The sequence below is a fragment of the Halictus rubicundus genome, unplaced genomic scaffold (assembly GCF_050948215.1).
Source record: "Halictus rubicundus isolate RS-2024b unplaced genomic scaffold, iyHalRubi1_principal scaffold0049, whole genome shotgun sequence".
NCBI classification, from domain to species: Eukaryota; Metazoa; Arthropoda; class Insecta; order Hymenoptera; family Halictidae; genus Halictus; species Halictus rubicundus.
Window position 1 is genome coordinate 1,001,936 of NW_027488590.1, and position 8,650 is coordinate 1,010,585.

The following is an 8,650-nucleotide window of genomic DNA, read 5'->3' on the forward strand; positions in this document are numbered from 1 at the left end:
ATCTATTTGAGAACGACTCGAACACCGATGAGGACGAAGGGAATGTTTCGAACGTACGTAGAGGACGAAAGAGAAGGAGATTTTTAGTTACTTCCGATAGCGAGAATGAGGAAGAGGTAATCGAAACTGCTATAGACGGAACTGTTTGGCAAGAAGTAAAAGAAGGGTCTAATCCTGGAAGAGCACCTATTCATAATATGTTTAGGGGAACATCAGGCCCAACAGGGTATAGTAAACGAAATATTATGCGGTGAAAACGAATAAAATATACATTATATACTCCTAAATAAAAGAAACTATATTTTTATACTGTCAAATTGGCTATTATCTTCATTCTATATTAAAAAATATAAGTTGTGCTACAGACCGGTCATTTGACCGGTCGCGGTAGAAATAGGTATACGCGAAGTTTCGGTAGGAATAGTGTTAATGCGAATAGTATTTTTAATACGAATAAGTTGTAGAGCTTATCCAGATGAAAATGAGTCCAAACACGACATCATTTGGATTATCTTCAACAAGATTTTAATTTTTATCGTAACATTACGTATCAATAAAATTGTTCGATTACACTCGAGTTTGGACTCATTTTCATCAGGAAAAGCCCCTCAATTCACTCGCCGCAATTTTATGGAGGTATATTGAAAAATCTAAAAGTTTGAACTTTCATTCGTGCGCGATTCTCCATCTGCTTACATTGTATACCGTTTGTCAGTCGCTGGGTCTTTGAAGATCGGCGTTCGTCGGACCTCGTCGCCGCTTATTCGAGCTGGCAAAAGTTATTCGAAGATTTATCCGAAGCCTTTGAATAAAAGATACAGATAAAAGATGAAAATTTATTCCAAGTTCGAATAAATCCGCTTCGAATAAAAAAAATTCTCTCTATTCGTCCGATAAATTCTCGTCTAATAAAATTATTTATTCGACAGAGATACTTTTTTTATTCGAACTTTCGAATAACGAATAAAGATAAAATATCTTTGATTCGAATCCTTATTTAAATAATTTGTTATCTAAATAGTGCCCAACTCTGTCTGGAATGCAGTGCAAGGGACACTCTTGTCCGTGTCGGTTTGCACTATCGACTCTGACGTTAACAGAACCGAAGAAATAAAAAGAAATACGCGGATACTACGACCGCTGCTGCTCTGGTGGACTACGACTCTACGGTTGCTCGGAGGAATACTTGTTTATTTGAGGCTAGTTGGTTGACTGGTCTTGTCGTCTCTTCACTCCTTGCAGCTAATCTCGGTGTGGGTGGGGTCTAAGAATCTCTGTCTTCTAATTTGTTCGTGATTGGTCAATCATTGTCATTGATCTTCGTTGGCGCCTACCATTGCCAAAGGGAGGGTAACCTTGTGCCGAGGTGGACGCGCGGTACCCTCACTCGATGGGTCCGGAAAGGCGTTATAAACCTGCGCCCGGTAAAGTGTTGTAAATTTTGTCCCGGGCCGCTACCATAAATGCTAGTGCATTACAAACATGATAAACTGGAGGTAGGCCGAAGTCTGCCACCCAGATGTTTGGTTATATTGAAATATTTGTTTTGTCTTGTGACGGAACAATACCAAAGTAAAATTTAAACTGAAAAAATTAAAAAGAATCGGGTTTAATGGTATATACTGAAATATATTTTGTATTTTTAAATCATTCTTTTTGTTTTTTAAATTTAATTACCCTTAAAAAATGTTCAAAACTAGTTATTATAAATATTGTTGTTCAATCTTTTATCAATCCCAAATAATTAAATTTATTAGAATATATATGCTGCGAATGAAAAGCAATATCAGAAGTACATTGAATAAGTAGCTATTAAATAGTCAAATGAAATTAATGATATCAACGTCGTATTTTATTTAATTAAATTTAAACTACATTCTTACTTTTGGCTAATATTGAACTAATTTAATTTTTTATAATTATGTTATTACACTGTTGTAGTTGTAATTGCACAGGGAAGACGACTGATGTAGTAGAAAGAACAAGAAAAAAGTGTTTAACGAAAAAAAAATCGTTCCATGCGGGATTCGATCCGGGACCAAAATATTCTCAGCCGGAGACGTTACGTTATTATTATTATTACATTACGTCTCCTTCGATGCACTCGCGTGTCAGCCGTAATGGAATTAAGAGGAAACAACATTCTTTTGTTTCATTCATCATATGAATCCTCGACATGAGATTTAAAATTATATCAGCAACAGCGCCATTGTAGAATATCGGTTCCACAATATTAGTTCTGGATGATACGGTAGGATGTGACACGGAATAGTACGGGGGCTCTAGAGCCCCCCGAGCGTGAGACAGAATAATACATTGGGTGATTGGTCTACTCCTATACCTCGTCTGTGGTATGGTATTACCTACAGATGTGTAGCTGACTGATGAATACGAGATGGAAACACCGGCGTGTTGGATAACGAATAAGAAAGGAACTGAAAAGGGAATCTTTCAATTTTATTAAATGTTGGATATTTATAGGGAGGAGGGTCCTAAGTGGACATGTTTTTTTTTACCCGGAGTATGGAACGATCAGGTGTCAGACGTTATAACAGAATAAAAATTGTAATTGTTACATTACATTTATTTCAGTATCACTGTCAAAAAGTCTACGTGCATTTGCATAAGAGTATGATCCTAATAATGATAATGTATGATTAGATTAGGTCCGGATACGATGTTTTGCGAATGTTATAACTTAAAAATACTTTACCACTATTATTCATGCACACACCTCGGTCTCTCTTTTTTTATTATGAAATAAATGTTTACAACAGAGTCAATAAATTCATGTGTGAAGCTAAATTAAACCAAAAATGAAATGATTCAAAATTTCAAAGGTCTAAAAAGAACTACGATTCATAAGTGTCTATATATAGACTAGAGTTTTATTTGATCCTTGCTTTGTCATTGGGCGATACAACCACATACATTGCAACGCGCGCGCCAGTCTTTGACTGCTCTGTCCTCGTTACAGCATTCGAACGCGCCTCCGGAAATTATTCGAAGTCAAATAAACCGCCGAAAAAGACAGATGAAAATGGACATGTGGCAGCCTGGGCATCGCGCAGCGGCAAGCACGCCGACGAACCGCCAACATACATTGTATACGCGGCGGCGCGGCGACGGTCCACGGGAAGCTGCAGAGAAAGAAGCGAAGATCGGTTCCGAAGGCGGTCGAAGGAATGCCATCGAACATTCGCTCGCAAGCGTCGGCCAGTATTCACTTCAGAGCAGCCATTCGTGTCAGTGCCGTGTGTTGTAAGTACGTATTATGGCGATTAGGTTTGGAGTATACATTTTGATAAGTTTTCCCGAAAACAGGCCATTTGTCCGCACAGTACGGCGGTCTCTTTATTTTCCGAGATATTTGCAAAAACTGTCTATTTTGATGTAAACTTCTGCCTATTTTGAATGACCGAATTTGTTCTTTAGGGCGCGGGAGGGTTCTTTGGTTAAAATGTACAAGGAGATTTTTATTATCCACCCTATGAAATTATCGAGTCGATGTTCTCCCATTTTGCAATCAAATTCACAGAAGTTATTTATTCATGATCACTATAAGTTGTTTCTATATATGTATTCATTGAGTGATACATGTTATTATTTATTTCCAGTGTTTTCAAATGGGTGAGGTTGGCCAACGGATGCAATGCTGGTTCGGTCTTTACCTCACGCACTGGTTCCTCGGTCACCCCAGGGTCTCATGTTTCCTTTTCAACGGTTAAGAAGTAATTTTGCAGGTATTTCCTCATTATTTCTTTATCAATGTTTTAATTTGAATAGATTTTGTTTTCTTGAATTTGGAATTTATAGGATACGGGTCTTAGGGATTGCTATTCCCTTATAACTTCTGCGAAATATATTCTTTAGGTTCCATGAGTTTTAGCGCCTTATATATATATATATACATTAATATATGAAGGGAGGTATGAAATTATCGAGTCGAAGTGGTCAATGTTTTTTCACTTTGCAATCATATTCACAGAAGTTATTTATACATGATCACTATAAGTTGTTTCTATATATCTATTCATTGAGTTTATAAACGTTGAATGAAGTGCACAAGTGGATGTATTTCAGGTAGAGACAATTTCTAATCGCACCGCAAACGATCCCTTCATTTATTCTCAGGTTGTCCCTATAATTTATTTTCCTTACCGCGTGTAGTAGCTTAAAAACTTTACCTTCTGCCGTTGAATACATGTTATTATTTATTTTCAGTGTTTTCAAGTGTGAGGCCGGCCATTGGATGCAATGTGGGTTCGCTGTTCACCTCACTGACTGGTTCCTCGGTCACCCCAGGGCCTCGTGTTTTGTTTTCAACAGTTAAGAAGAAATTTCACAGGTATTTTCTCATTATTTCTTTATTAATGTTTTAATTTGAATAGATCTTGTTACCTTGAATTTGGAATTTATAGGATATGGGTCTTAGGGATTGCTATTCCCTTGTAACTTCTGCGAAATATATTCTTTACGTTCCTTGAGTTTTCTCGCTTTATATACATACACTAACCAGCAAAACTGAGTCTACACTATTTGAGCCAACATAACTTTTTAAAAATCTGATCAAATGACTTGAATTTTATTGAGAAGTTGGAAGGTTTAGTTTGTTAGACGAGGTGTAAAAAATTTTTGAAAAAAGTTTGAATTGGTCGGAATCGCAAAAGAAATAGTAACAGTTGGTTTTTTTAGCTTTTTTATCTGAGCCTGTATTGAAAATTTAAAAAATGTGTTTGATTCGCTTGAGTAAATTACATCCATGCTGAAAATTTCACCGATATTGGTTAATTCGTTTACGAGTTATAAACGCTTAAAAGTGGAAAAATTGCCGTTTTTCATGATTTTCGACTTAAAACCACACTTTTAATCGTTTATAACTCGTAATCGAATTAACCAATATCTGTGAAATTTTAAGCGTAGATATAATTTATTCGAGCAAATCAAATACATTCCTTAAATTTTCAATACAGGCTCTGATAAAAAAGCTGAAAAAACCAACTTTTACTATTTCTTTTGCGATTCCGACCAATTAAAATTTTTTTCAAAAATTTTGTACACCTCGTCTAATATATATATCAATTATTGATTCCCCTCGGGGTTACAATTTTAATTACATCTCCCTCTTACCCCAATCTTAACCTTAAACTTATCCTAACTTACCCTAACTTAATTAAACGTGTCCTAAAAACACGCCATAGAGAGAGAGAACGATCTTTCACTAATATCCGCCGCGTTATTATTTTTCCCTGTCCCACACATACATGCTTCTCTGCTCTCTCCCCTCCCTGCACCTCACCCATCCTTCCCATGCCTCCTGGACCTCCTCTTTCGGCTGCTCTCTCTTTCACTCCATTCCTATGCATTCTCTCCATTTACTTCATCTCCCATATCTCTCCATTCCTGCTCTTCCTCCATTCATCCACCTTCCTCATCCATTCATCTCCTCCTTCATCCCCTAATACTTCCCCACCATCCCCTGCCAACCACTCCCCTCAACCCTCCCTTACACATTTCCCACACATGTTCCCACGTTTCCTCCTCTCACCCACAGACCTTACATACTTTCTTCTCCTCCTCCAACCAATACTTTCCACCTCTCATCTCGTTTCCCAACCTGTACCTGGCCACCCTTTGCCACCTGCTCTCTCCCCAGCCTTTCTTCAGATACCCCGGTATCCGCTCTCCCTTCACCCTCCCGTACCACATGTTGTACCTTGCGCTTCCTATCTTTTCCCATCTCTCCCCTGTTGCTTCTTCTTTTCCCCTTTCACTATCTCCTCACTCACTGCCTCTATCCTCTCCTCCATCATCTCCTCCGCCTCCTCCGCTGTCCAGCCCCTCTCTTCCCAAAAACGCCGTCACTCCTTCACCCACCCTACTACCTCCCCTCCCCTTCTGCCCCTTCCTCTTCCCTGCTCCCAGCACAACCTAGCTAGCTCCCCCCCTTTTTCCACCCTCAACTTCTTCTGGTACCCCCATGCCCTCAACCCCGCCCTCCCTCTCAACAACTCCCTCTGCAGCTGTTACCGCACCATATACCGCGGTGCGTACCTCTCTACTCCTAGGACCCACCTCAGAAACCTCTCCAGCAACCTTTCCACCTCTTCCCATTCCTTCCTACACCTCGTCTAATAAACTAATCCTTCTAACTTCTCAATAAAATTCAAGTCATTTGATCTAATTTTTAAAAAGTTATGTTGCTTCAAATAGTGTAGACTCAGTTTTGCTGGTTATTGTACATTAATATATACATTAATAACCAAATTACGAGAAGTGCCCGAAGACAGACCATTTGTCCGCACTGTACGGAGGTCTCTTTATTTTCTGAGATATTTGCAAAAAACTGTCAGAGTCTCCATTGCGAATTCTGCCTATTTTCAATGACCGAATTTGTTCTTTAGGATGGAGGAGAGTTCTTTCATTAAAATCTATGTTATGTCGTGCAGTTTCTCGCAATTGTAGGAGAGGTTCTGCGTGTTATTTTGTCGAATTAATGACCCGACACCTTCCTTTGCAATAACAACTTTGGTTTATTAGAACAATGACTATATACAGTTTACATTCGGACTGGTGATTATTCGGTTTCCTTTGAGAACAAGTTTGTATCTAATTTCTGCTCTGGGGTCAGCTCGCTCTTCACCTCGGTGGTGACTTTGGAGAAGAGTGGGAGATGGTCCCATTTTTGGGGGAAAGAAATCTCACTTGCTGATTGACTTGAGGGAGGAGTCATTTGTATGCAACCCCTGTTGGTGGTGGAGGAAGTCCCCACCCCAAGTCAAACGCGTAGAGAAAGTGCCTAGACCAGCACGTGACGATTGCCAGACCCCAGAGCAGCGTGACGAAAAAAAGGGCCCAAGTGGCCAGCACGTGCCTATGGTTTATTACCCCCTTGTCCCATGAGGGCGAGGACCATCGAGTTTGGGAACAATGCTTCCTTGGAAAAGCTAGATTTTCCAAGGACTTGGCAGAAGAGTCACTTTGTTCCAGTCATCTGGCAACTATGTTTATTAGGGGTCCCCAAACTGATGGCCCAAGGGGTCTGCCTTAGGGTCTCTAACCCTCACGCACTACGCGGATGCCTAACCCGTGACGATTAGGCCTTAACTGGTAACGTGTATATAAAAAATGCTTAGGCCTTCTCGAGACCCTTGTAAAAGTATCCCGAGGTCTAATGGTCTTTCCTCGGAAATGGCTGTGTGTCATAACAATCTACAAGGGAATTTTTATTATCCACCCTACGAAATTATTGAGTCGATGGGGTCAATGTTCTTGAACTTTGCAATCAAATTCACAGAAGAAATTTATTCATGATATACTATTGTATATGTATCCATTGAGTTCATCAACGTTGAATGAAGTCTTCACAAGTGCAAGTATTTCAGGTAGAGACAATTTCTAATTGCACCGCAAACGATCCCTTCATTTATTCTCAAGTTGTCCCTACAATTTATTTTCCTTACCGCGTGTAGTAGCTTGGAAACTTCACCTTCTGCCGTTGGATACATGTTATTATTTATTTCCAGTGTTTTCAAATGGGTGAGGTTGGCCAACGGATGCAATGCTGGTTCGCTCTTTACCTCACGCACTGGTTCCTCGGTCACCCCAGGGCCTCATGTTTCGTTTTCAACGGTTAAGAAGTAATTTTGCAGGTATTTCCTCATTATTTCTTTATCAATGTTTTAATTTGAATAGATTTTGTTTTCTTGAATTTGGAATTTATAGGATACGGGTCTTAGGGATTGCTATTCCCTTATAACTTCTGCGAAATATATTCTTTAGCGTTCCATGAGTTTTAGCGCCTTATATATATATACATTAATATATGATGGAGGTATGAAATTATTGAGTCGAAGTGGTCAATGTTTTTTCACTTTGCAATCAAATTCACAGAAGTTATTTATTCATGATCACTATAAGTTGTTTCTATATATGTATTCATTGAGTGATACATGTTATTATTTATTTCCAGTGTTTTCAAATGGGTGAGGTTCGCCAACGGATGCAGTGCTGGTTCGCTCTTTACCTCACGCACTGGTTCCTCGGTCACCCCAGGGTCTCATGTTTCCTTTTCAACGGTTAAGAAGTAATTTTGCAGGTATTTCCTCATTATTTCTTTATCAATGTTTTAATTTGAATAGATTTTGTTTTCTTGAATTTGGAATTTATAGGATACGGGTCTTAGGGATTGCTATTCCCTTATAACTTCTGCGAAATATATTCTTTACGTTCCATGAGTTTTAGCGCCTTATATATATATACATTAATATATGAAGGGAGGTATGAAATTATTGAGTCGAAGTGGTCAATGTTCTTCCACTTTGCAATCAAATTCACAGAAGTTATTTATTCCTGATCACTATAAGCTGTTTCTATACTATATGTATCGATTGCCAAATGATTCCTTCAAATATCTCGATGCTTTAAATTTGACTGTGATTTCGGACCTGACATGAGTATAGAAATGCCGCGAGTGGAAATACTGGAACATTTCGGCAAGAAAAAAACGTAGATAAAGCGAATATGTACGAAATAGACATAATAAAGGATTTATTTTGTACATATTAAGAAGCAATATTTTATTCACTATATTGTCTTTTAATCTATTTCTTTTTTTTACTAATTATTTCGCCAGTCTTTGAGAATACTC

The 8,650-nt window shown here is 38.6% G+C and overlaps 1 long non-coding RNA gene across 2 annotated transcripts; it reads left to right on the top strand.

The window, feature by feature from the left end:
* Positions 1–3,073: 3,073 nt before the first annotated feature.
* On the top strand, positions 3,074–7,576 carry LOC143363489 (uncharacterized). Of its 2 annotated transcripts, none has more exons than XR_013083828.1 (4): positions 3,074–3,265; positions 3,618–3,743; positions 4,225–4,348; positions 7,527–7,576. It is a non-coding gene; the product is annotated as an uncharacterized LOC143363489 (long non-coding RNA). The 2 variants fall into 2 exon arrangements; XR_013083827.1 differs by having other exon boundaries at positions 3,074–3,261.
* The last annotated feature ends 1,074 nt before the right edge of the window (positions 7,577–8,650 follow it).